This window comes from Onychomys torridus, chromosome 11, assembly GCF_903995425.1.
Source record: "Onychomys torridus chromosome 11, mOncTor1.1, whole genome shotgun sequence".
NCBI classification, from domain to species: Eukaryota; Metazoa; Chordata; class Mammalia; order Rodentia; family Cricetidae; genus Onychomys; species Onychomys torridus.
In genome coordinates this window covers 12,489,075-12,516,925 of record NC_050453.1, presented here as the reverse complement: position 1 = coordinate 12,516,925, position 27,851 = coordinate 12,489,075, and the positions used below count along the sequence as shown (strand labels likewise).

General features: G+C 41.4%; 1 protein-coding gene across 2 annotated transcripts in view; it reads right to left on the bottom strand.

Annotated features, from left to right (window-relative positions):
- Disp1 (dispatched RND transporter family member 1) overlaps positions 1–27,851 on the bottom strand; it is a 155,123-nt gene that overhangs the window by 75,098 nt on the left and 52,174 nt on the right. Inside the window, exon 2 of one of the 2 annotated variants that reach the window (XM_036202824.1) lies at positions 21,639–21,765. The gene's annotated coding sequence lies outside the window, so the exon portion shown is untranslated. The remainder of the gene's footprint in view (positions 1–21,638; positions 21,766–27,851) is intronic. The other variant, XM_036202825.1, reaches the window with a different exon arrangement.

Sequence of the window (27,851 nt, the reverse complement as noted above, 5' to 3'; positions counted from 1 at the left end):
TCATTTTAACAATTCCTGGGATGATTTAATCAGCTGTTTTAGCTTCCTGTCACTATTATACAAGTATCTGAGAAACCAAGCAGAGACCAAAATCACAAAGAGAAAGGACTTCTCTGCCTATAGTTTGAAGGTTTTAGTACAGGGTCCCATTGCTGTTGGGCCAGTGGCTAGGCACAAAACCACTCACCCCATGGTCAGGGAGTAAGAGAAAAGGGAAGGGCCCAGATCCTCTTCCAGGGAACTCAGAATGAACTGTAGACCTCCCATCAATCAGGCCCCACACCTTAAGCTTCCATTACCTCTTGTTAGCACCAAGCTAAGGACACAGTCTTCAGCAGATGGGACTTTGTGGGGAATATCAGCAGTCACTATGGACCACTGAGAAAAACCACTTAGAGGCGGCTGTCAAGCTAACTGGAGCAGAACTCTGATTTGAGAAAGCCAGGGGTGAATGAAAGAACTCAGTCTTTGTGACTGCGCTCTTAATGGCTCCATGACTCTTGACACTGTGGAAAACTGAGTTTCACAGGGCTTCTCATTACATTTCCAGATTGGAAGTGTCTGTTCCCCTGTGCCTTTTCCTGTTTTAGTTAAAATTTCTGTTAAATTATTATTGATTGTGTGTATTGCATATGAGGGCATGCATGTTGGAAGGGTCAGAGGACACCTTGCAGAAATCTGCTCTCCTTCCACCATGTGGGACTTGGGGAGTGAGTGCAGGTCGTGAGGCTTGGTGACAAGTCATCTGGTCAGCCTGCTGCGCTCTGTGAGAGGAAGTAGTAAGAGGACTGACAGTGCAGGTGAGGTCCCAGGGTCCATGTCATGCTGTCTCTGAAAGTGGAGATCTTGGAGCTGCTCTAGAGAAAGCAAAGGTTCCACTAATAATAATGTGCACAGCTCAGAGGAATAGTTTTTCTGATCTTAACTTCAAAGCATAAAATTAACATCCCTTTGGTACATGTTCTGAAGGCAATTACATCTGTATATAGTAATATATGTTTATTTCTGGATTCTGAAAGTTGAAAAGTTCAGCTGAGCACTTATTTGCACAAGTCTGCCTAACAGTTTTTAGTTTTTAAAAGTTCCTTCTGAAAACTTACATCTTGCCCTACTAATAAAGACTACTACAAGTAGTGAAGAAGACATCTTAACAACACAAGTAGTGTAGTGACTGTCTCCCGCTCTCCTGTAGAGAAGGCTTAAATAAGCTTGAGGAAGAGACACAAGGTTATGTGCACAGACCTTACCCAGGTTATTTGTTTAGTTTGTACTTGAAAACACAAAGCACTCTCATTCTCAAGTACAAATTCAGGACTAAACAAATTCGTTCTTTACTTACCTTTACTGAATGTTTAACACTAGTACCTTGTGACTTCTTTGTAAGACAAAGCAGTATCAGAAAGGAAAGGGAAAGTGGGAGACAACAACACAGGAGAAGCAAGCCAAACCCTAGGAACCAACTTCTTCCCAAGAAGTTCTCACTGGAAGTTCACATCTCCTAGAATGAGGCCAAATGGCACCATCTCCACCCTCCACTGACACACTGAAGCTAATACTTGATATTATCTAGCTATCAATGAAATAGAGCTGAACTCATTAACAGCTTCTTAATATTCTTAACTGTATATTTCACATCTAACCATTTCATAGGAAAGCATTTAAAAAGTATGGTTAAGTACCAAGTACTAGAAAGTACTGTGAGGTCACTCATTCCTCATGTGGGAGAAATCCACCATACTTGGTTCTATGTTGTAAGACTTCAAAGCACAACTGGAAGCTATCTGAAGAACGGCTTCTTCCTGTTTCATCCTCCCCGCTAAAACATTGGGCAGGCAGGTGGACAGCCAGGCACACTGCCTCCAGACCCCAGACCACACGGCTGCCCAGGACTACTGTGCTTCTCAAAGGCCAACACCCAGACTGGCCCACATCCCTGCCGCTGCTGTTTTTCTATCAAGGATGTTTGCAGAGGACCTCAAATAACCAAATAAGTTCAACAAAAGTTGACTGAAGTGTAAGAATATATTGTGATTTCCTTTTTATCTTCTGTTGTCTAGTACGCCTGAAGAATAAATCATACTTAAAAATGAATACTTTGATTTCACAGCTCTTTGCTCTCTACAATCATACTGATTCTCCTACTACTTGAAGACTTTGTTTCTCATTAATTTTTAATTGACATACTTATATATATATTTATGAAGTATGGTGTTATATATGCATTAATTTATAAGGATCAAATCAGGGTAAGTGGCATTTCCTGTCTCCTTAAACGGCAAACTTTTATGCATTATTATAGCATGTATTAACTACACAAAATAATGAATTTCAGGACTGGGGAAAGAGTTCAGTCAGTAAAGTGCTTGCCTCTCAACATGAGGATGGAGCGCGTACACACACAACACCTCTCCACCCCTACCCCTGGGGGAGGTAGAGACAGGAGGATCCCTGGGGCTTGCTGGCCAGACAACTGGTGAGCTCTGGGCTCTCCTTAAGTTGCACATTTTAGTAATCTGTATAGCAGATACTAATTGTACAAAGCAGCAAATTTTGTGACTGGAGATGGCTCAGTCAGTAATACTGCTGTGCTAAGTGCTGTTAAAAAAAAAAAAATTAAACGCAAACTAACCTTAACTGAGAACACACCATGATTCTGCACCCAACTTGGAAATTAAATTGCTTAAAACAAGAAAAATAAGGAGCTCCCTACTGTCCAACTAAAATCCACACTGAAGTGACTTTTCCCAGAGTAATGGACATGTAGTGAATCTACTTCTCTTTGGGGCCCTTTTCAAATGCAAGATCCATTTTAGAGTGTTCAAGAGTTGAGGGTCTCACAAGGATGCCACCATTCATGCTGCAGAGATCTGCTCTACCAGATGCTGTTTAAGAAAGCAATTGCTGGAATTACACGTTGCTGCTTAAGATGCTCTCCAGGCAGAAAGAAAAGAAAGCACCAGTGGGCAGAGGTGACCCTTGTGTCCTGGTGTCTGGGAAGGTGAGGAGAACCCAGCTAAAGCACCCACAGTAGTTAACCCTTGCAGGGAAGTACTTCAGAAGCTACGTGCCGACAACACACAGGAGATTTCTAAATCCTCAACGTCCGGTGAAAAAAGTCTAAATCTGTATTTTTACTAATGCTTAGTTTTAAAATATGTATTTGTATCCTTGTAGCAGTATGAATGAAGTCATACAGTCTATCCAAAACTAACAGCCCTGTGGATTAAATGAAATTTATTAATGATAAAGGAGGTTTTCACACAGACCAAATTAATTCACTTCTCCATCTCCAGTAAAGTGCACCAAAAGAGCCTATGTAACTGGTACTAACACAGGAGGTAACAGATGCAATGAAAGTATAAATCCCAAATATGCAGCAGTCTTAACAAAAAGTCCAAATTTTCTCAGAAACTGGCCAACATATACTTATGACCAAATGCATACATGCAGGTAGAGGGCAGCTAGTGATACTGAGGAGTACGCAGTCAACCTCTCAAGTAATCCTTTAATTAGCTAATTCCACGGCAGAGCTGATGGCTGTTTGGAAATGAGGCTCACTGTGTACTGACATCATACACAGCTGTGTAAACAGATTTACGGTGACACACTCCTCTACCGCGGCTGCAGGTTTTCCAATTGAAGCATTTACTAATACACTCTTCAAACTACTATGATTTAGAACTCAAATTTAAAGAAAGTTTTAAAAGCTTTGAAATTATTTAGCTATTTGCAAAATGAAATGCTAACCTGGCAGAACATTTCCCATCTCACGATCCATCCTATTTTATTTGTTTTTTATGTTCCAACTTGCTTTAAAATGGAGTATGACAATGTTTTATTTTAGATACAGCAGTAATAAAATTTCCAAAAAAAGATAATAGCAATAGTCTAAAATTATTTGATTTGCATTTACTAGCAAGCACACTTAACAGCATAAAAATTTGTTTTTTTAAGTGACAACATACAGATGAATTAAGTAAAATACTCCATAATATAATTAAATGCAGGGAAATCACACCATTGGTTAAGACAAGGTCCCTGAGAAAGCTCAAGATAAAGACACTTTCTAGGCTTTCTAGGTTTTAAAAAGTTTCTGGGTTTTTATTAAGTATCACATTAAAAAGGAACCATCTCAGAAATGAGCTTTGAGTTACTTTCAGGAACTATGACTGCTAACACATTCAGAGAAACTGGGAAAGTCAACAGTACTAATACGTAATAGCATCCCTGTTGCTCTGCAGACCAGGCTTGGTAATGCCTGCCCAGGCTGCATGGTCACTTGAAAGTAGAGGCTTGGGAATCTTGTGCAAACCAGTTTTCCATCTACCAAGTCATTCAGACATCAAACTAGGAGTTTGCTTTTAAATTCTGAAAATACAAAGAGGGTTTAAAACTTCACACTGACAAGTACTCAGACTCCTTCCCTTCCTTAGTGGTCTTCTAAACTTCCTAACCCTTACATGGTGGAAATGAGGCTACTTCCAGCTGCTGCTCAACACTGGATGGAGAAATGTAAGGCAGCCCACTTTTCCTAAAGGGGTTTGAACTCTAGGGGCACAGCTCAGGGGCTGTTTGGTTGGACCTGAGTGCTGCTGCCACACACACACACTGACGCAGACAGGGAGAATTAAAGTCCATCTAGGCACAAATTCCTGGCCTCTTATTGTGGCGGTGTCCACACATTAGGTCTTTAAACACATAGGAGTAATCTCTTCCTTAGCTTGGTAGCTGATATATCAAAGATGCATAATATTAATCTTTGTTCTATTTGGAAACCATTGTCAAATATGTGGCACCTTTTAATTTTACATAGTGTGGACTAAAGTCATATGATATCTGACGTTTCTAACCAGTGGGCCTGCCCAAGCAACAGAAGCTTCTGAAAATCAGCTTGCAGCTTCACCTTCCACTCATTGTGAAGGGGAAGAAAGCTACACAAGCATTTGTTACAGAAAACAGTTCCCTCAGTTGCTTCACAATATACTGAGGCAGGATCTCTGGCCAAACCTGATGTCATAGCCAACTTGCCCAAAGGACCCTTTGTCTATGCCTCCTCAATGCTTAGATTACAGGCAGCTGCCATATCAACCTGGCTTTTATGTGGTTTCTAGGGATCTGAACTTAGATCCACACACTTTAAAAGCAAAAGTACTTATAAAGCACTCTATATCTCCTGAGCACCTTCCCAACCCACCTGTTCTCATTTCTAAGACTAGCTCTTCTTATGTGTGTGCGAGATCTATCTCCTCTCACCTACTCAGGATCATCTCATCCACGGATTCTCCTACATCTCCTCTGTGTCCCCAAGCTCTCCCTCTCTACTGGATTACTTCCATTAGCTTACAAATGTGTCTTTGTTTTCTCTTTTTAAAACAACAAAACAAGCAAAACACTACCCCTGGTTCTGCAGAGCTCAGATTCTCAACAAAGCCGTAACTTGATCTTCCACTCACCACCCTGCTCATGAGACATTAGCTGAAGGCAGTTTCTGAAAAAGGTCTTTACAATGTATTTTCTAAAAACATATTTATTTTTTCCAGAAACAGATTAAACACACCAAAGTTAAAACAGCGCAAGAAACCATTTCTCGCATCTTATCAGATCACACTGGACTAAAACCATCACTTCAGAAGGTGACCTTATTTGGAAATAAAGGCTGTGAATGTCATTCATTTAAGTGGGATGGCCCCTAACCCAATAGGACCGATATCCTTGTAAGAGGGAACCTGACACAGGAAGCACCCATGGAGAAGACAATGTGAACAGACAGCGCAGATCAGGGTGATGTGTCCCTTCACCAAGTAATAGGAAAAACTGCACAACCCCCGGCAGACAGAGCGGAACCAACTGCCCTTTAGCCATCAGATGGAGCCAGATGGAGCCAGCTGCACTGGCATTGTGACCTCAGATCTTCAGCCTACACAATGACAAACCATCAATCTCTGTGGTTCAAGCTTCTTGGTTTGCCGCACCTGTTCCAAGAGCCAGCAAACACACAGACGCAGCTCCACTCTGCACAGACTGTCTCCTCTTCCTCACTCTTTCCTTGTCACTCCCAACTTCCTTTCTACACTGTCACGGCACCTTTACTTCTTCCTTTATGGTACCCATAATACCTGTGATTAATTACACTCATTTTGATCTCCTCTACCAACCATAAAGTAGACCAGGGTCTTCACAGCTTTCCCTTTGTTGATATCTTTGAAGTTCTCATTTCTACCTGTGATGAGATTCTTCTTGTCAACTTGACTACATCTGGAATTAACAAAAACCCATGCAGCTAGGCACATTTGTGAGGGATATTTTCCTTAATAAAATCATTTGAAGTGGGAAGAATCACTTCTAATCCAGATCTTCTGAGGTGGAAAAATCCACCTTTAATGCGGGTCACATTTTCTGCTGGCAGATTATAGAAAGGGCATGTAAGAAGGAAGCTTGCTCTCTTTGCCTGCTTCCCTCACTCTCACCGGCAAGGCCATTCCTTCCCTGGCATCAGAGCCTACTTCTTTGAGATTCTGGCATGTACCAAAGACCAGACTGAACAACTACTGGATTCTTGGACCTTCACTAGCAGACAGCCATTGTGGGACTAGCTGGACCATAGACTGTAAGCCACTCTAATAAATCTAAATACATAGATATGAAGACAGAGAAAGAAGGGAGAGATAGATTCAGTCTACAAGCTCTGTTCCTCTAGAGAACCCTGTCTAAAACACTATCTGAAATTACTTTAGTTATTAAATTCTTATTCAGTGCTTCCTTCTCTCTCCACAGAGCATAACCTCAGATTTAACAATGCCTGATACATAACTGATGTCCATTTGTTATCTCTTAAATGCCTGTTTTGCTCACTGTGACATGCAGAGTGCAAAGTATATAGAGAGCCAGCTATATAAAAAGCAATCAATAACTGCACATGATGAATAAATGAGGGAATGAGCCTACTTAATGATGTCAGACATTTTATTATGAAGTGACTCACACCTGTAAAATCAGGGCTTGGGAGGCTGAGGCAAGAGGATCCTGAATAAGAAGCCAGCTTGAGCTATGTGTACATAGTGAGAATATGTCTCAAAGAAACAACAAATCACTTAAGATTCTACAAGGCTGGAAACTACAGCATCACAGACACTAATGTAAGTCTTTCTTAGTAACGTCATGTTACTTTATAGATTACATGCACTACATAGAAACATGCCAACATCAGTCGAAAGGCATAGTTCTCAGCTACGATTGACCTCAAAATGATTTACATTCATGAAACAAAAATGTAAAATTACTTTCTTAGATGAAGTCAGCAAAGTGGGAAAGAAAATGGGAAAAAGTGAAAATAAGTTTTTCAAGATGATAAAATAAAAGGTTGCCTACATATGCTAACAACATTAATTCTAAAAAAAAAACAACTGTTTCCCACAACTGGATGTCTCTGACATACCTGCTGGTTCTCCTTTCTCTGTGTATTGCAGCCTCAGAGGACACAGAGTCCGCACAGTTGTAATGACATGTGGCTAATAGTTGTGGGAACATAGTCACATGGTAAAAACAATGAGCTAATGAGAAGTTTCCATCTGGAGAGAATCCTTCTCACGTAAGCCAAGGATACTACCACAGAAACTACGGTTTGCACCAGCTTCCAGTGAGGTGGCCTCTTTCTAAACAGTCTTTGGAATCACAGAAAGGCACTCGCTGGGAAAAAACAGCTTAGCTTCACCACCCATCAGTTCAACAGACAGCCCATCCAGGGGTGCTCGTTGCCAAAACAGCTAGCATTTAGAGGGTGAAACACTAATTTATTTAATACTAGCTTGCTAAGATTTTGAGGGCCTTTTCTTTCATTCTTAAAATTTCTGACTACAAAAGGATCCCAAAACTCCCATAGTAAGAAATGAAAAACTTGCCGCTTGAATGATAGATGGAACTGGGATCTCCAAACAAAAAAGTGTTTAATAAGTAAATGTGCTTCCTTTAAAAAAAGTTTATTTTCAAGATTAATACACATATGCAAACACTAATAACTAATGTCTTAAAACCCTTTGAAGTAGAAAAAGCACATCCACACCCAAACTGCCAAAACGACTTAGGAGGCCATCCCTGAGTGACTGCTCCATTCCTGTCATCATTTTATAGTCCCCAATCTTGAGCATGCTTTTGCTCAAGAATAAATTTGCTTAAGGTATATACTTCTACTTTTTAAACCCAATACAAATAGTAAAGAAGATTTGTAACACAAATCTTAAAAGGTCTCATTAATAAAACAAACCCAGAGCTAGGTATTGGGGTGACCACTGAAAGATCAGAGAAACAGAACAAGCCATAGCTAACCTCGCCTCACCAACTTCTCAGCTGATCCTGTTTCCTCAAACTGGAAGCCTCGAGTCCTCACCCAAATGGATCTCAGCTGAACTGCTGCTAAAAGCCTAAAAGCTTAAAAAGCCTAAAAATCCTCTAGTTCCTGTTTCTCACACCTTATATACCTTTCTGCTTCCTGCCATCACTTCCTGGGATTAAAGGCGTGCATTTTTCCCAAGTAAAGACATGAGATCTCAAGTGCTGAGATTAAAGGTGTGTGTCACCATGCCTGGCTCTGTTCCTAGTGTGGCCTTGAACTCACAGAGATCCATACAGATCTCTGCTCCCCAAGTGATAGGATTAAAGGTGTGTGTGCCACCATTTTCTGGCCTCTATGTCAAAGTTTATTAGGATACACAATACATCAACCACAAAGATTTTACTTTAAGAGTTCCTTTCCTTCTCCTTAAGATTAGTTTGTTCAACATAAGGAACAACACATAAGTAGAGTTTAATATAGAGCACCATACACAAACACAGGGATTTGCTCTGTCATTCACATCCATGTGGTAAGTGCACAGTCCATTGTTAACGCACGATGCTCATTATGCTTTTATGACTACCCAGCACATCTAAAATGAAAATTGACTAGCCTCTCTCCATCACGCACCCACCACTTAAAAGTGAATTGGGGAAAACTCAACTAAGGCCACGTTATAATACTACAAGAAATCTTATAAAGTTAAATAAATGTTCTCCTAGAAATGGTCTTAAGTAGAAAAACATAAACCTGGTTTGAAATGCCAATTCTAAATAAGTTCTATATAACTTACAGGCAGGTTCATTCTGCAGTTCTGCTCCAAACTGTGAACTGCAGAACACTGAACAGTCAATGTTTCAGGGCCTTGCAGGCAACCTGAATCCAGGTCTGATGTGAGTGAATCACATGACACTCACTCAGCAGGGTCACATCTCTAGCAGGGTTGTGACCCAAACCCTATACCAACCTGCCAAATCAGGAACAATGATTGCCATTCTCAATGGCATCTACATTTTAAGCACAAAAATATTAGAAACAGTAACAACACAACATTTGAATTACTTAGGTCAGGAAATGATTAAGCCAAACTGTGTTTATTAAAACAGAATCAACAAGTTGTTTTTAAATCAAATCAACTGAACAATGTAGATCTTCTGGTTATGACTGGAGGATAACAAACAGGCAGGAAGAGAGGGGCTTGACCTTCAGGTCCTCAAGCAACTACTTCAGAAATGTGCCTGTCTTAACAAGCAGCATTTTAGGGTGTACACGGGTAATACATACCAGCTTTCAGTCCCCAACCCCCATTAATCTGGCACCAGAGAAGAAACACTAACTTGGTATTTCTGAAACTGAATCTTCAGCTTCTGTGAGCATTTTCTCCATTCTAGCTTTAAAAAAGTCTCAAGACATATTTCAAGTGTAAGGTAAGGTAAAGTTGTGCCATTTATCAGCAAACTGACCATCCCCCAAAACATCTGCAGTTAAACATGCCAGAGCCCAAAGAATTCTGAGACACATCACACCGAACTGTAAATTCCATAAGGAATCATTTGAAACAAGGAGCCCTTTACCTCCAAGAAAAGGAGACTAACTGCAAAGGTCTCCCTTGAAGCTGCTGAAGTAAACTGATGTTGCAAGTCACTTGGAGCAACTTTCAACTCCCTTTTGGTGAAGGAATTTTCTTTCAGGGCTCTGTGGGTCAGAGACCTGGCCCTCTACCAGGAAAGGTTCTTCAAAGGAAACACAAGAAGATGGCCTCCCAACAGTTCTGACAGAAAGCACACTAGGGCTTCCTATGCCTCTGAACTGACAGGGTTGGTCTATGGCAGCTAGCTTCAGAGGGCTGGCTCCCAGCCAGCCACATCTGCACTCACTTGCCCTCTGTACTGTGTTAATCCCCTTTTAAAAAGAAATGCAGGTATTATTGACCAGGAAGATCTAAAGTTCGTCTCCTCGCAGTCAGCGGCACTCTATCTCACAGGGCACTTTGAGACTGTTAGGGTTGGATATGAAATGTGTTCCCCAAAAGGTGCCTGTGTTGAAGGCTTGTTCCCAGCTGATGGCACTCACTATTGAGGGTGACTGGATCATGAGGACACACTGGTTGGTTCACAGTGGATAGGCTGTTATGAAGTGAAGCTGGGTCAGGGGACAGAAGTCATTAGGAATGTGTCCACCTCTACTATGGTGTACTGACATATTCTACCTCATCACAGAACCAGAGGCAAGAGTCCCATGACCACAGACTGAAACCCCAGCCAAGTAAATCTCTCTTCCCTTAAGTTGTTTACATCAAGAAAAGATAGCCTTGGCTTTTCCTTTTTCAAAGAAGACATGGTGTAAGATGGTCTCTAACAACAGCTCAGTCACCCAAGTACATGAAAACTTCTCCCCCACTGGACGGTGTCCTCCTAGTCACTGTCGACCGCTGTGAAGAAACACCATGAGCAAGGCGACTCTCATAAAAACACACTTCATTGGGGACCTGCTTACAGTTTCAGAAGGTTAGCCCATTATAATCCTCGAGGGGAGATGGTAGCAGGCGTGGCACTGGAGCAGTGGACTACAACCTGGCCCACAGGCCAAGAGAGAGACACCAGGCTTGGCATGGGTTTTTGAAACCTCAAAGCCCACCCTCAGTGACACACTTCCTCCAACAAGGCCACACCTCCTAGTCCTTCTAGTCCTTTCAAATAGTGCCGCTCCCTGGTGACTAAACATTTGAATACATGAGCCTCTTGGGGCCTCTCTGATTCAAACCACCACAGACTGGCAGGGTTAGACTACTCAAAGAAGGAAAAGCTGACTAATGGGGTGACTGTGTTAGCTTTTCCATTACACTCTTAAAGCATCTAGTAGATGCTCAATTAAGACATCTTGAGACATGAATTCCTGCATCTATAGCATAAGAAACAACACGAGCTAACAGACACACAGTAGATGCACCCACCATCAGGCTCTACCTAATAAACAGATTGTCACTCTGTCCTTGCATTTCTCAGGACTCACTCTTCATGCATTCCAGAATTAAGCTCTCTGCCATTAGCACGAGAAAAGCACAAAGGGGAAATGTGAAAGAAATCAGATATATCGGATGCAGTGTCCAAGTCGGGGAGGTTACTGAAAGGGCCTCTCCCTCATGCCTTTGTCTTGCTGTGGTTGAGATGCTATACAAAAACGTCATGATAGTTGAATGTCAATTTGACATGAGCTAGAGTCATATGAAAGGAGGGAACCTCGATTGAGAAAATGTCTCCATAAGACCCAGCTTAAGGCATTTTCTTAATTAGTGATGGATGAGGGAGGATCCAGCCCACTGTGGGTGGTACCATCCCTGGGCTGGTCCTGGGTTGGTCCTGGGTTCTATAAGAAAGCAGGCTGAACAAGTCATGATGAGCAAGTCAATAAGCAGCATTCCTCTATTGCCTCTGCATCAGCTCCTGCCTCTATGTTTCTACGCTGCTTGAGTTCCTGCCCTTGCTGCTTTGATAATCAACTCTTATATAGACCGTGAGTGAAATAAACCCTTTCCTCCCCAAGTTGCTTTTGATTATGGTGTTTCATCACATCAGTAGTATGACAAAACTAAGACAAAAGACAGCAATTTAAGCTTACACACTCCTTTCCAATTTCCACTCTGCAAGTATTTTCAAACTTGTTCTTATGGCAAAGCACCAGAAAAATCAGTTTGCACACTGAGTGTCCCCCAAGGGCTGAGTGTCAATGGCTTGGTTAGCAACCTGTGTTGCATAGGTGATGGAACCTTTAGAAAGTGGAGCCTAGTGGGAGGAAGTTAGGTCACCAGGGTGAGCTCTTAAAGAATACATTGTTTGCTTTTGCACTGCAGTGACCAAAACACCTGAGAAAAACAGGTATTGTTTTTGAGGTCTATTTTGGCTTGTGGCTCAGAGATGCCTGTGTACCATGGTGGCAAAGGCATGGTAGCATTCATGATCAGCATGACGGCAGAATCATGTGACCATGACTCTTCACAGCTCAGTGGAGCAGGAAACAGGCAGAGTGAGATTAGAATACCTTCCAAAGCCTTTCCCAATGAATGAGTTTTGCCAACTAGACCCTCCACCCCAAATATTGCCAGCCTCCGGGAACAAGTTTTCAAAACATAAGCCTGTGGGTCATTTCAGATACAAATCACAACAAAAGGGAGAATGAGACCCTGGGGCCCTTCGCTCTTTGCTTCCTGGCTGCAGTCAAATAAACGGGCCTCCTCCAGCACACTCCCTCCCTCTCTCCCTCCGTGTAGAGTGTGCCAGCACGAGCACAGGGCAAGTGCATGTGCTGAAATCTCTACAACAAACCTTTCCTCCTCTCAAGCTGTCTGCCTCGGCATCCTCTCATAGTATCCGAAACATCTTTCCAGTACTGTGTACTGGCCATCAGACTGGCTCTTTGTGAGATACTTCCATAATACAATATATATCAAACTCTATTACAAATTAAGAATTCCTTTACTGGAAGAAAACAACACCATAGACATTTTGAAACAAAACTCAACCAAAGGTCTGGGTATCACAATAAAAAATAAGCTTTCAACTTCAAATAATCAGTTCATATCTGTTATGAATTGATCACCTAATTTAATTGTCCATGTGTTTTGCTAACAGAAAGGAACAATAGATTTGATCATTTTATAAGAAACAAACACTGAGCAGATTCCATTTCATTGTAAAACTAATAATAAACTGAAGCAGGGAAAGGCTTTCAGTAGACTTAGCAGGACAAAATGCACACACCTTCAAGGAAACCAGAGTGCCATGTCAACTGGAGTGTCCCACCTACAGCATAATCAGGGCAAGCAAAGGAGAGGTAGTGCCGTGCCCCAAATCAGGCCTTGGGCAAACCCTCCCTGGGAAGGGCACAGCCAGGCTGGAACATCTCTTTCTCCCTCAGCCCAGGAAAAAGGAAAATGTCACATAACCCAGAGACCTTTCTGAAGGATCTGCACTGCAGAGGGCTTTCATAACAATACCAAGTCATAACAACCCCTTCACCCTCCTTCTCTCCAGAGCATCCAGAGAGTTCTCAGGGGTTGGATGATGCATGGTGTTTCAACAGGATACTGGAGCAGACAGGAAGCCCTGGTGCCCATTAAGTCACACATTAGAATGGCTCACAAACAATGGAGAATAATTGGAACTAGTTATTTCACATGAAATGTTATTTACTTTGACATGCAACATATTTTAAAAACAAATTATTGAACAGGCTCTGCTAAAGTTGTCTTAATTTCTGCTGAGGAACAACTGGTAGTTTTAATTCAAACAAAAATGGTCGAGCTCCTCAATCAATTTTAAGAGTCTAAAGCACTAGTTCTCGACCTGTGGGTCACATCAGATCTACATATGTGTGTACATATACATTTGGTTTTGTGTTTTCGAGACAGGGTTTCTCTGTGGAACAGCCCTGACTATCCTGAAACTCACTCTGAAGACCGGGCTGACCTTGAACTCAGAGAATCGCCTGCCTCTGCCACCCAAGCGCTGGGATTAAAGGTAAGCATTACTATACCCAGTGAGATATTTACATTATAATTCATAACAGTAGCAAAATTACAGTTATGAAGTAGCAACAAAATATTTTATGGCCAAGTGGTTCTAAGGGTTCTGCAGACCAACAAGTTTCAGATCTACTGCTTAGGGGGTGAAGCTGGACCAGGAGAGGGGAAAGACGAAGCTGAGGAATCAGCACACATGAGACCTGGGTGTGGGCCTAGAGCACATGCGGCAGAAGCAGCCTGCAGTGCCATGCAGGCTGGAGGAAGCCACTGTGCTTAGACTCACAGCCATAGCCTAGACTGTGTGTGCGCTCGCTCGCCTGAGTCTGCCTAAACTACAATGGTGGTCATAAAACTTCTAAGCATCAGGCACCGGGGGAACATCCTGAGATTGGTATTTAGTCAGTGGCAGGACTATAACATCTGCTCTCAATATCTGATTTCAAAGAAAGTCATGGGTGGGTTATAAAAAGGAAGAAGAAAACATGAAGTTGGGGGAGATTAGGGGAGTGGAGGGGGAAATGGGAGTAGGTATGATCATGTTTCATTATATACATGTATGAGATCTTGGAGAATCAAGAAAAATATTTTTAAAAGAAAGCCATCTTTTTCATGCTGCCCATTGATAGAATATGAATGTTTTCTATTGCGAGGCACACATGTGTGAACACACACAAATTAGACATTTTAAAGAGGGTGATGAAGTAAACATATTTTAAAGCATTCTAAATTATTAGCCAGTCATTCAAAAACCACCAGTAAAATAACTTTATTATTAATTACTTCTTTATCAGTACAGTGAGAGCAGTGTATCGCCCATGCTTTAACAAGACTTGTGATATCACAGGCTGGGTTCTAGTGTCAGTTAATTTAAGTACTTGGTTTTAAGGGTTTTTCACATACACATAAAGCTCTCCTGACTAATACACGGAGCCAAGGAAAAAAGCTCATTTCACCTGTTTGACTAAATTATGATGTTTGTTTATCAATTCTACTCATTAACTGTTACAGGTTGTCTTCACATACTGAGTATTAATTTAAAATGTTTTAATTGCTCGGCAGGAGTGGCTGTCCTCCCTGCCAAGCAACTGCTATTTGGGGAGTCAGGCTGTGCCCCCTACAAAGATTATCCTGGATAGGCATCCCCACCAGCAAAGAGGTGCAGGAGATTCTCTCCTGACTACCCAGGGACTCCTACCACCTGGTCAGGCTGCACATGGCCTCAGGAGGGCCTGGAGTGTAGGGAGGCTGGAAAAGACTAAAGAGGTCGCCACTGAAGAGCTCCAGGTGAGCTCTCCTCCCGGATGGGGAAGGCATGGCCGGTGCTGCTGCGGCTTGGGAGAGGAGTGTCCATGCCCTGGGGGCGACCCTCACTTAGCCCTGGGAAGAAGCCCAAGCAACTCTCTGATTCCCCAGGGTGAACTTCAATGGAAACTCTCCTTCTTGGGATCTTGGGAGGAGGGGCAGACATTATGTCTGTCTCCCCTATGGAGAATTCTAACATCACCGCTACTAGCGGTGACTTCAACAGCTAACACGTTACGGGACACAGAGTGAGTGTAACTGACAGTTCTAACAGTTGTGTAATGGAAGAACTGAATCACAGCTAGAGAGCAGGACTCTGAAGCTGGTTCCACAAGTGCATGTCACAGTGTGAATGCCAATCTCAGGCCTGCTTCAGGTCTTCTCGCTCTGAATCTGCCTCTAGAAAGGGCCCTCAGAGAATTCTCATACACATTCAACCTGAATGGTGGTGCTGTAAATAGAGACACATGAGCATTTTCAGTATCTGAGAATACTAAACACCTATCCACCTACTGTTCAATATCAAATGGTATTTAAAAGCAGAAATAACAGACACATAACTATTTTCTACAATGTGTGCATGCATGTGTGAATGCATGAGTGTGTGAGTGTGTGAGTGCATGTGTAGTGTACACACAGGGAATTGTACACATGTGCTGCCAGTGTGCTTGTCCGTGTGTACAAGTGTGGAAACCAGAGGTATCGTCTTCTATTACTTTCTACCTATTTTTGTTTGTTTGTTTTTGAGATAGGGTCTCACTATATAGCCATGGGTGGTCGGTCTTGAACTCACAATGTAGACCAGGCTGGCCTCAAACTCGCAGAGTGCTGGGATTAAAGGTGTGTATCATCATACCCTGTTCCCCTTACTTGTTTGTTTTCCTGTAGTTCCCTGGAGAGGTATGTATGTAACCTACACGATGGCTTAGGTATTAGCTGAAGGTCCACTGTGATTAGAGGTATGACACCCAAGTTAGAAGTCCTGAGACGTGCTCACTTGCCTCTGACCACGCTTCCACCAATCTACCCACCGTATCGCACATCCAGGAACTGAGCTGTGCCTCTGAGCCTCCCAAACAGAAATAAACAAAGCTCCTTTCTTCAATAAGTAATGTGTATCAGGCATTTTGTCACAGAAATGAACATTTTTTCTATATAAAAGTTTCATAATTATTACTTCTTTTACCCTAGCCTCTTGCATTGCATTATCAATGATAAGAAACAGACACTGTCCTTTCTATAAACTACTACACACCGCTCACACAGGATCAATTCAAGCCACAGACCATGTGGATTTTTGTCACTGGGAAAGAGCCAGTACCTCTGTTCGCAGTAGCAAGGTAATTAGTGTTTGCTAAACACGAGAAGGGTGACCCTCTGTGGCCGGGCTCTCTGAAGCAGGCATCATGGGCAGATGCTTCCTGGGTATTCTGTCATCCTCACAACAACCCTCCCAGGTAGGAACTGGAAAACAGCTCGCCACTCTTCTGTGTCTAGTCATTGGCTAACTTTAAAGTCGTGGCTAATTCCAGAGCCCACAGACTAGGGCAGTGCTCTAGGAAGCTTTTCAAACAACAGCTTTCCTCTTCTAGAATTTTCTTGTACTGCTCTGACTCTTAATCCCATGGTGTTTCATATCCCCAACAACATACAAAAGTAAAACAAAACTAAGATGAGCCACAGTCTAATACAAAGAAAACAAACAATCCTAACTGTACTATAGTTGACTAGCACAGCAAGCTGTCAGAAAGAAAGAAACTAAACTAACTGCACACGACTATTTCATCCTAACTAGCACAGATGTTTATTTCATTTCCCATAGGCTATAAACTAGTAACGCTGGAACTACTTATTTTCTCACATGGGGCACCACTGGCATTCTGTCTTTTTCTTTGTTTTTTAGCAATGAGGGAGCACTTTCACTATAGAGTACATTCTGGCCTCACACTTGCAATCCTCCAGCCACAGATTCCCATGTACCAGGTTACAGACAGGACGACCTTGCATGGCTCATCATTTTGAACCATGACATTCACTGTTCTGATGATGATCAGTAACATCCTTGACCTCCAGATGCCATTAGGCCTTTCTAACCCTAACAACTAAAATACTCCCAAGCATCTGTAACTGTCTCCGGGGCAAATGTCTCCCTGGAAAGCCCTTGCTTTATCTGCAGACTCTAAATACACCGAGTAGTGAGCACGGGCCTCCTTACTGCTGGAGAAAAAATTTATAAAAGGAGGAAAGGTTCAAAGTGTCAGAATGAGAGGAGGAAACTCATAGTGTTGAATATATGGGTGCAGGGTGCAGGTAAATAGTGAAAATAAAATATATATGGGTATTCTGGTAAAGACACATGTAATTTCTAGCTCTACCCACCCAATGGGCCTAAAAGCAATGATGTCCACAGAGCAAGGACACTCGGGACCTGGACCTCAGTCTCTAATATCCATCTTCAATAAAATAGGGTCCTCAAAACTCTTGCCTGACAGGGATAAAATGCAACTAGAGCCTGGACTAGCCTTTGGTGCCTTAAAGTATGGGAACACTCAAAAGAAAATGTGGAAGGACACAAGGTCTCAAAGGAGACCCCAACAGCCCCAAACAACCCGAACAACAAAATAAACCAGAACAGCAATGCATCATAAACTACTGGAAAAAATATTCAAGAGATCACACTGTATGTGTCTATTTCCAGCAGCTCCAAGCACATGTATAACCATATGCACAATCGTCAGCCTGTGCAACTACTCTGACACCTTTGTATAATCAATCTGTCTCTAAACAATGGATAGATGATCTTTACTTTGAAAAACCTGAAAGTGAGTAAAATTATTTCTAATCTTTTTTTACATACATATATCTAGGGAGGTGGAGGTTCTAAGTTATTTTCTCAGGGTAAATTGTTATGCTTAGAATTACTGGGACAGAGATTGTAGATACTTTTGATATCAAATGTATAATACTCAATTATAAAATATTTTAATACTTTCATTATTTTGTCAATTCCATGGAAAATGAGGCAGAGAAATGGAAAGTGGACAAAAATAGACCAAATAGGGTCCTTCAACAAGAGTAACCAAAGGAAACACAGAGCACATTCTTCTCTGTCATGCAGCTCTAAATGCAAAACCTCAGTCACGTTAAATTGATCAACAGAAATTTGCTGGGTTTCTTATTCCTTTAAGTAGAGATATTTTTAAATCTAATGCAGGCAAGAGAGGTACCCATGGACTTTTCCTTCTGCCATTGTACCGGAGTTATTCTAAATATTTGCCATTCCCAGATTACAAACAGGCAGTGAGAAAGCATGCGCCTTTGGAGTGCAGCTGATGGGTGGCCACAGGAGCAACAGCAGCATTCTTGGCCCAGGGAGTCCAACTGAGAGGCTGGACCTCAGTATTGACACCCAACCCCAAAGTGAGTCGTTTTGGATGTAGAATTCCCTCATTCTTGATTAGTTCACAACTTAAATCTCTATGACAAACAGGCATAAGTAACAAAACCTCAGGGGCCTCCACGTCCACCTCACCAGGGAAGCAGACAGTTCTTTGTATGTTCACGAAAACTTTTTAAAGGATTTGTGAAAACTTCCATCCTACAGGAAAGGAAATACCTGCAATTTTTCTGAATGTTAACTGCTAAAGTCCATGTACCCCTCCCTCTCCACCTCAGCCCACCCACCCTTTGTTGGCCCAAGCTTGTGTTGGCCCTCTGTAAATGCTCTGAGTAAGTTATACGAACATGTTAGATACACAGGCACAGACAGGCTCATAAACACATACGAAGGTGTCCACTCAGTCACTTGTCTCATTGTGTTGATTTTTAAAGTAAGAATACAGCATGTGTCTCCTCCAAAGTCCAGAACTACAAATTAATCAAACAGTTGTTTTCCTATAAACCACTGCTAAAGGCATAAATGTGCTGTAAAAACCTTCAAGAAATCAAAACAGCTGAAAATATTGTGCTGATTACTTTACAACCACAAATTATGGTTAACACCAATAGACTTTGTCAATAAATCCCTTATAAAGTCGGAGCACAGCTATTGTCATGAGGCTGCAAAGAGACAGAGGGAAGAGGAAAGCAAACTTCATCTGAGAGCCCGTTAACACGAGCAGCTGAGATGCTACTTAATGAACCCCTTAAAGAAGTGACAGAACCCAATGCAGTGATACACAGTAATCTAAAGTTTCCTCAAACCAATTAAAACCCATTTTCTTGTAGACAGAACATTTCCTAACACTCTTTCCAACATGATATTTTAGGAGAGTCCGCACACAGAAAAGCCACATTTTCCACTGAACCAACTTAGTAAGTTCCATTAAACAGGAAAACATTGCCCTCTCTTTATGAAAACCAACATTTTTTTCCCTGTGATAAACAGCCTTCCCACAAAAAACAAATCGCTCCCCCAGGCCCATCCGACCATTCCCTGAAGCACAAGTCCCCGACTATACTGGCAGTTTTTTCACATGTTCTTCTTGCCAGGATCACTGAGAGTGTACTCGGCTCCTACCTACGTCCATCAAAACAACCCTCAAGTTAAACAGCATAAACAGATTCAGTTTCAGATACTTGGTTTCAAACATCCCTACTATGACTCAACTTTCAGATTGCTTCTGGGGTTTTTATTTAAAAATCAAATCCCAACGAAGAATCACCTGAGCGGTGATGACTATATGTGTGACTTTTTCACTGGTTATAATGTCCTCAAGAGTCCTACAAATTACTTTCTCAAATGTTAACATACCCAGGGCATGCATGCTTACCTCAACAAGTCTTCCCCGACAGCTACAATATTCTGTTAATGCTAACAACTACTTCTAAGAGAAGCTTACATTTCTTTGATTATTAAGGAAATGAAATCCTCTTTCTTCTGTTTTTGAGGGCAGGGTCTCATCATGTAGGTCAGGCTAGCCTTAAACTTGTAGAAAGCCTATATAGGCATATGTTAGCACACTGGGCACATAAATCTTTTTCTGTAGATGATAGCAACATGTATGTTCTCTTTGGGAATTGCCTTTTCGAGTTTTTATTTTGTGTGTCTGGGTGTTTTGCCTCCGTGTATGTCTGTGAACCATTTGCATACCTGGTATGAGGAGGCTAGAAGAAGGAATCTCATCCCCTGAAACTGGAGTTTAGACAGATGTCAGCTGCCCTGTAAGTGCTGAGACTTGAACCTGGGTCTCTTGAGGAGCAGGCAGTGCTCTTACCTGCTGGGTCACTGCTCTGGCCCCAGAGAAACTGGCTTTTTGCTTATTATTTGGATCTTTTTTTGCCAGCCCACGTTTCCAGCTATATAAGTAACGCTGTCATTTGTGCCAACACTACAGAATTACCAACTTGCTTTAATCTTCTTTTGCTTGTAAGTCTTAGGACTTAGGAAATTAATTTGGCCTGGCATAGTCATACATGGCTGCAGGCCACCTATTCTAGAGACCAAGGAAGAATTACTGGAGATCAAGAGTTCAAGGCCAGCCAAACAAGACAGAATGACCTGGTTTCAAAATAAATATATTTCTCTTCAAATTTAAAATATTCTTCATAATCTACAAAAACAGATCTATAATTACATTAAAATTTCTTTATTGATCCTTCATAATATTATACAAGGTCACCAAATTTCAAACAAGGCTCACTTCTGTCATCTCTGACATCCCCCTCACATCACAATGGGATTCACTTGCTGATCAGCACTAAACACACTCAAGTGTAATAAACAGGCACTTGGAGGTTTAAAGTAACTCAACTTATTTTGTGGGGTTTAAAAAAGGTGTGTGTGTGTGTGTGTGTGTACATGTGGTTGGGGGGGTGGTAAGAATATTCCACTGCAGCCTTAAACAACTAAATAGCTAATCTGGCTGTCATATGGCCGAAGATGGGGCCTAAGTAACATTTTGAGACAGATGATGCATTAAACAGTCCTTCCCTGACAGGGCCCACTTCTAAGGTAAAAACCCCAGAGCCCCGAGTCTCTCCAGGGCAGACTAACTGCACAAGAGAGGACACAGCAAACAAACACACAAGCTGCTCAGTGAGCGTGACTAATTAAGGTGTTCCTTTTATTTATGTGCCAAAACCAAAGTCATACACCTAAGCTCTTTACACACAAAATCATACCATTCACACTAAAAAGTAGACCCTGTTTTCCAATAAATTAATTAAGATTGCAGAACCTGCCTCAGAGATCTGCAAGAGGCTAGGGATAGCTGGGCAGTGGTGTCGCACGCCTTTAATCACAACACTCAGGAGGCAGAAGCAGGTGGATCTCTGTGAATTCAAGGATAGCCTGGTGTACAGAGTGAGCTCCACCCCAGGGAGGGATATACAGTGAAAACCTGTACTTAAAGAATTAAAAAAAAGCATTTGAAAGTTGTTCTCAAAAGTAAATGAACTTATACAAGATGTAATACTTTGTTTTTATAACGGTTTATGTTTATAAAAATTTTTTGTTCTACAATGTGGCAAGTGATCAACTCCTACCTTCCACATGAATGGACACCTTGGCTGGGAGGGTCACATGATTCACCTTAATGCCAGAGCACAGCTCCTCTCTGCAGGCCTCAGTCAGGAGTCTTCTGCAGCCACTGAGTGAGCAGCTGGAGCCAACCTAAGTAACACAAGGCTGCTGGTTAGAGCAGGTAATACTGGTAGGTAACTAACAGGCCAGAAAACGTGAACAAACAAGTTATAAAGTTATTAAGTTCAAAATTGCTTTCTCATAACAAAACTTTGTTCCAATCAAAACACTAAAATGTAGATGGCTGGTGCCCACAAAATTGGGGAAATGTAGTGACAATGTAACTAGGAGGCCTCTCTACAGGGCAGTTATAGCTACTAACAGACTTCAATGTACCTTGTAAAGTCCTTTCATCTAGAAACCCATTGCCACTGGAGTTTACTCCATGACTAAGCCTAAAATTTCATTAAAACAGTGTATACAAGGATATGTGTTGCAGCATTCTTTGTTTGTTTGTTTGTTTGAGATGGGGTTTCATTGTGTAGCCCTGTCTGTCCTGGAACTCACTCTGAAGTCCATGCTAGCCTCAAATTCACAGAGATCCACCTGTCTGCCTCCTGTGTGCTGGGATTAAAGGTGTGTGCCACGGCTGCCCAGCTACAGCATTCTTTATATAGCAAAAAGAAAAGGAGGGTGGGTGGAGGAGAGAAACGGAGGAGGAAATAAATAGAAAAGGTCTCCATCAACATGTTAACATGGGCACTATCAACATACAGCTAGGGCACTAGTTATAAAACTTACTGGTCTCCATCAACATATAACTAGGATACTAGTTATAAAAGCAAAGGTCTAAGGAAGCACCTATGTGTTTCTCTACTCCACACCTGACAGGGTTTTGTTATATAACTCCAGATGGCCTCTAACTTGGCATATTTCTGCTTCAGCCACAATATGGGGTATTTCTTCATACTTAGGTTTTGGCTGGGGATGTGAGGCAGGGGTGAGGGAAGCTGTTGGTGTTGTCTGTTTTATTTGAAACAGGTTCTCACTATGAAGCTCAGGTTGCCCTGTGATTCTTTTTAGTTCAGATAAGTCAGTGGATCTCTGGCTTCCATGTTTAAACCAGTCATTTAAGACAGTGACCCACCCAGCCACTCATTCTCATCTTTCATAATAGTCTGCTGGGTCTTTAACATTCTCTAAATATGACCAATAGAATTTGGGTTTTGTTCTTTTTGTAAAACTATTTTTAAAGCCCACACTAACAGACTCTCTCCCTTTCTCCAACTGCAGGGGTACAAACCCACAGAATGGAAAGTGAGAGGAAGGAAGGATCTTCTAAGAGGGACGCCCACACCCCCACACTCCCAACTGCCAAGAGGTCACCAACCAAGTAAGAGTCCAGAACAGGGCATGGCACACCCTGTGCAAGTACTGTCTGAACCCATTAAAGTAGAGAAAACAAAAGATTTATGCTATTTAGTAAGTACTTCTCTAGCAGTAGGGTAAGAATATCATTCATCAGCTCAGTAATGAGTAACTGTTGAGACAATGGCACCCATTTAGAGCATTGTTAAACTTCTTGTTATTGGCTCACTATTCTAAGAACTGGCTATGTTAGTAAAAATGCCTGAATTACAAAATGATCTCGTTTACAGAAGGAAAACATACACGGTACCTAACAGGCACAATGGATCGATGGAGGGGGAAACAAGGAGAGATGCCCCATCTCACACACGGTGAAGTCAGGGCCAATGTCAAGATTGTTCTCTGACCACCACAAGTGCCTTAGTATGAGTGCACACATGCAAATATAAATACACACATACACACACACACACACACACACGCCATACACAAAAACATTAACTATTTGCTCTGTGTCTGATACCCTACTAAGAATTTTAAATAAATTATACCCTTTAATCCTCATGACAACCTAAAGAAGCAGACATTATCAATACCCCATTTTGCCATCTGAAGATGTATTTCACTTGGTATTTCTAGAATTTTCCTGGCTGTTTTCATACTTTTTCTCCTATAAAAACATTTAAATCATGAACGAATCCTAAAATTTAATAGCAAGAATGAATCTTACACCTGCAAGAGTCTGCCAACATGTTGGCATGTATCTGTTTCCCAGCACTTGGGAGGCCTGAAGCAAGAGGACTGCCATGGGTTCAAAGCCAATCTCAGGTACACAACAAGACTTCATCTCAACAAAACAAAACAACAAAAACAGGTCAAAAGCAAGAGTTGTGCATGCTTCTAACACACCTCTAGCCAACGTCTGTTCGACTACTACTTCTAATTAACTTAATACCTGCCCCTCAGGGGCCCAGAAAGGCCCTGACCACCTTCATCTGTTCTTTGAGTTTCCACTGCAGTCTAAGTTGAATATCCTTCCAGAATATGCAGAAACCATGCAACCGCATGCACAGCCTTAAATAGGATGAATGTTTTAATGGTAGAATTAGGGTCCAACGAGCCAGGTTATCCAGCAGCCCCACTGCACAACAAGCCAGGTCTTCTGTGCTTTCCTCACCAACGTCACAGCAGGAGTCAACCACAACAACCTACTTTTCAATGAAAACTTCACAGCAGCAGTAAGGGGAAGCTGGTCAGAGTTCTTCAGGGAGGCTAAGTTTAGTAAACTCATGAAAAGCTAAGGAAGGCTGTGCAGCACATTGGATCTCCTACCTTCTTCCTGTTTGATTGTTTGCTTGCTTTTTCTTTTTTTCCTGTTTGTTTGTTTGTTTTTTCTTTTTTTTCCGAGACAGGGTTTCTCTGTGTAACAGCTCTGGCTGTCCTGGAACTTACTCTATAGCCAGGCTGCCATTGAACTCACAGAGATCTGCCTGCCTCTGCCTCCTAAGTGCTGGGACTAAAGGTGTGCGACAAGACCACCCACTGCCCTCTCCCCTTCTTTATAACTACTCCCTCATGTGCAAGTTACTTTATTCCTTTGTAGCTTGAACCAGCTAGTCTCCATATTCTGAGCCTGCAGACCAGACACTGGGTTTCTACAAGTGTTACAAGCCCCCTAGAGTGGAAGGCTTCCCTTGTTAAGATGGATGTTAGGCTGGTGAGACGGCTCAGCAGGCAAAGGTACCTGGTGCAGAAGCCTAGTGACCTAATAACAGTGGACCATGCAAAGGTGGAAGGGGAGACCTGACTCCATCAAAGTTGCCCTCTGACCTCCACAAGTACAACATGGCATATGTATCCCTCCCACATCACATACACCAACAATAATAATCATAAAGACAATTTTAATGTAGTGTTTAATTGCAAGACATGATTACAAAATATAAATATTAATTTGATGCTACTACAAGAAAAAATAGCATATAAGAGCAGTTAATTATAAAATACACTTCTTAACCAGGAAAAGAAATAGTATTCTGTTTTCTCACCCCAAACACAAATTATCACTTATGTTTTTAAACTGCCTAGTTTTTAATTTTTCTATGAAGAACAGCTTTGTTGGTACTATGTGAAACCTGTGACTAACACACTCTCAGTAAATATTTATACCCCAAAATATTTTTTCTTTTATTGGTATCTATGATTTAAATTAAACAAGCAACTTTTTAGGCCAAGATTCTCCAGTGCTGGAAAATTACAAGAGTATTTATTAAGTTATTAAAGGTTCAAGAAACTCAGGACTTAGAAAATCAACAAAATACAATAGTAATCTATTTCTAGCAGAAGGATGGTTCTAGTCTTAAGTTAATCAAAGAGATCATGAGAACTCACTGGCCTTGATTTTACATGAGAACAATATCCCATACAAAAATTTGGTGAATATACTAACTTTAATATGTTTACTGCTAAATATAAGAGATTTATGAAATAACATGAAACACATTTTAAAAGTAAGTGAATCAAAACTATAGGCATTTGAAAACTCTCAACTTAAGAAAGCATGTCTTAGTTGAGGTTTCTATTGCTGGAAGAGACACCATGACCATGTTAACTCTTATAAACAAAATATTTAACTGGAGTGGTTCTCTTACAGTTTCAGAGGTTCAGTCTATTATATCATGACAGCGTGCAGGCAGACATGGTGCTGCAGTATCTGAGAGCACTATATCTTGCAGACAACAGGAAGTCAACTACCAGTCACACAGAGGGAAGGGAACTTGAGCAAAAGAGAGCCCACCCCCACAGTGACACACTTCCTCCAACTAGGCCACACCTCCTAACAGTGCCACTCCCTTTGGGGGCCATGGTCTTTCAAGCACCACAGAGCACATCTAAATGTCAGCTTCCAGAAGAACGCAGTGTGTTGGAAATGCACAGCGCACAGTGATTCAGAGGACAAGTCATTTAGAGACATCTGTTTTGTACAGGAAAGTCTATTAGCTGCCCTCACTATTTTAAGCTTTTCAGCTTTTAAGCAAGGAAAGCCTGGGACACAGAGCAAGACCGTACTATAAAAAATAAAAATTAAAAAGATCTTAAGTCTAAAATCCCATAAATGAATTTTCATTTATTTCCATTTTATTTAATAAAAGTAACACATGAAAGTGACATATTAAATAATATAATTATCAGAGAAAAAGTAATTTATCTCCCAAATGCCAATATATCAATATATAACTGCTTTGACTCCTCTGGGAACACTCAATCAATACAAATATAATCTTTAAACACATATGTAGACATGCATACATGGGCCCACGTGTGCTAGGCTTTGTTGTCCTTTTCATGAAGTAATACTTAGGAATCTCCAGCTGGGCTTTCCCATCTCTCCTGGTTACACTTTCAATCAGCAAAGCAGAGCTAACCAGTGTCTGCAATCCCTGTAAAATGATCGCGTGGTACAGATGCAACATCATTCTTCTCTCCATAATCATTCTTCCTGCCCTGCTAGCAGGTCAGAGCTTTCAAGTGTGTGCTCCAACTGTGACAGCCTAAGGAGTCCTCATCTCCTTAGGTTTTCTTCTCACTAACTCCCTCTTCAACAGGCATAGGGACCTAGCACGTGGAAAGAAAAGCACAGTGAAACTGATCTGTAAGCCTGCCTCTATTGCCCTACATTTTATCATAATCACTGCCCCAATACATCTGCACCAAAACTCTGGCTTCTTATATTATCTGCAAGTTAGAGGTAAATTAGTCACAACAAAGATACACTGGATAAGAGACCATAAAACCCAGGCTCTACTTCCAGCTCTGCCCCCAACTATTGATGTGGCATTGACAAGTCACTCAGCGCTTGGAGGCCTTTCTTCTTGTAAATAATGAATTGCTTCAACAAAATAGTCTGAAGTCCCTTCACACTGCAGTCAGTGACACTATACTCTGTTCAAAACTTCCAACTATAACAGCCCTCAGTAGGGGAGTTACCAACAAGTTAAACAAAGAACAGTAATAACAACAGAAAAGGGAAAAAATTAGCCCAAGAAAGCAACTGTTTAAGTACCTCTATGAGAACATTATAACTGTCAGTTTACAGACAACCAATATGCAAATCACAACTGAAAACGGTCAAGGCACTGTAGCAGTACATATAAAAATTTCACTTGATTATGTTTGGCTTAGTTCCAACTATTACACAGCCTGAAAATAAAACTTATTTTAAAGATAGAACAAGTTATAAATGAGCGTAAAGTACTTTGGGGCTCTGCTTCTGTCCTAGCCATTCCATCTGCAAATTAAGATTCTTTATCTGTAAAATGAAAAGTCAACCGTATGAAAGAAGATTCTATTTTCAATTAAAAAATAATAATAAAAGAAAAGTCAGACAAAAGCTCCTGAGATTCACTCATTCTCCGCACACATCTTAGCTGAGAATCCACCACATCTAAACAAATCTGCCTGGGGATATGCTGTGAGAAGGAACATGGCCTCCTCTGCTGCCAGGTGACGCCTATGGCTCTGCACCTCAGGATGCTTCCATAATGTGATTAAATATAAAGTTTATTATGTATCTTTTAAAGATTCTTTTTAAATAACTATTCTGCCACACTTGTGATTGGAAATGGGGGAAAAACATTGGTTTTCACTTTAACTGAAAAAGACAGCTCCCACCGTCAACACTGAACCTGAGTGACCCCTAGCAGGGTGGAGTTTCCTTTCCCATACCTCTTCTGGGTTGTATCCCTGAGGTTCATGTGTAACCCTAAAAAAGATACTGCACTGTCATAAAACCCAATGGGACAATGCCTGAAAACTGAAAATGAAAACAAAATCATAACTGGCTAAAAGTACAAAGATGTATTTGAAAC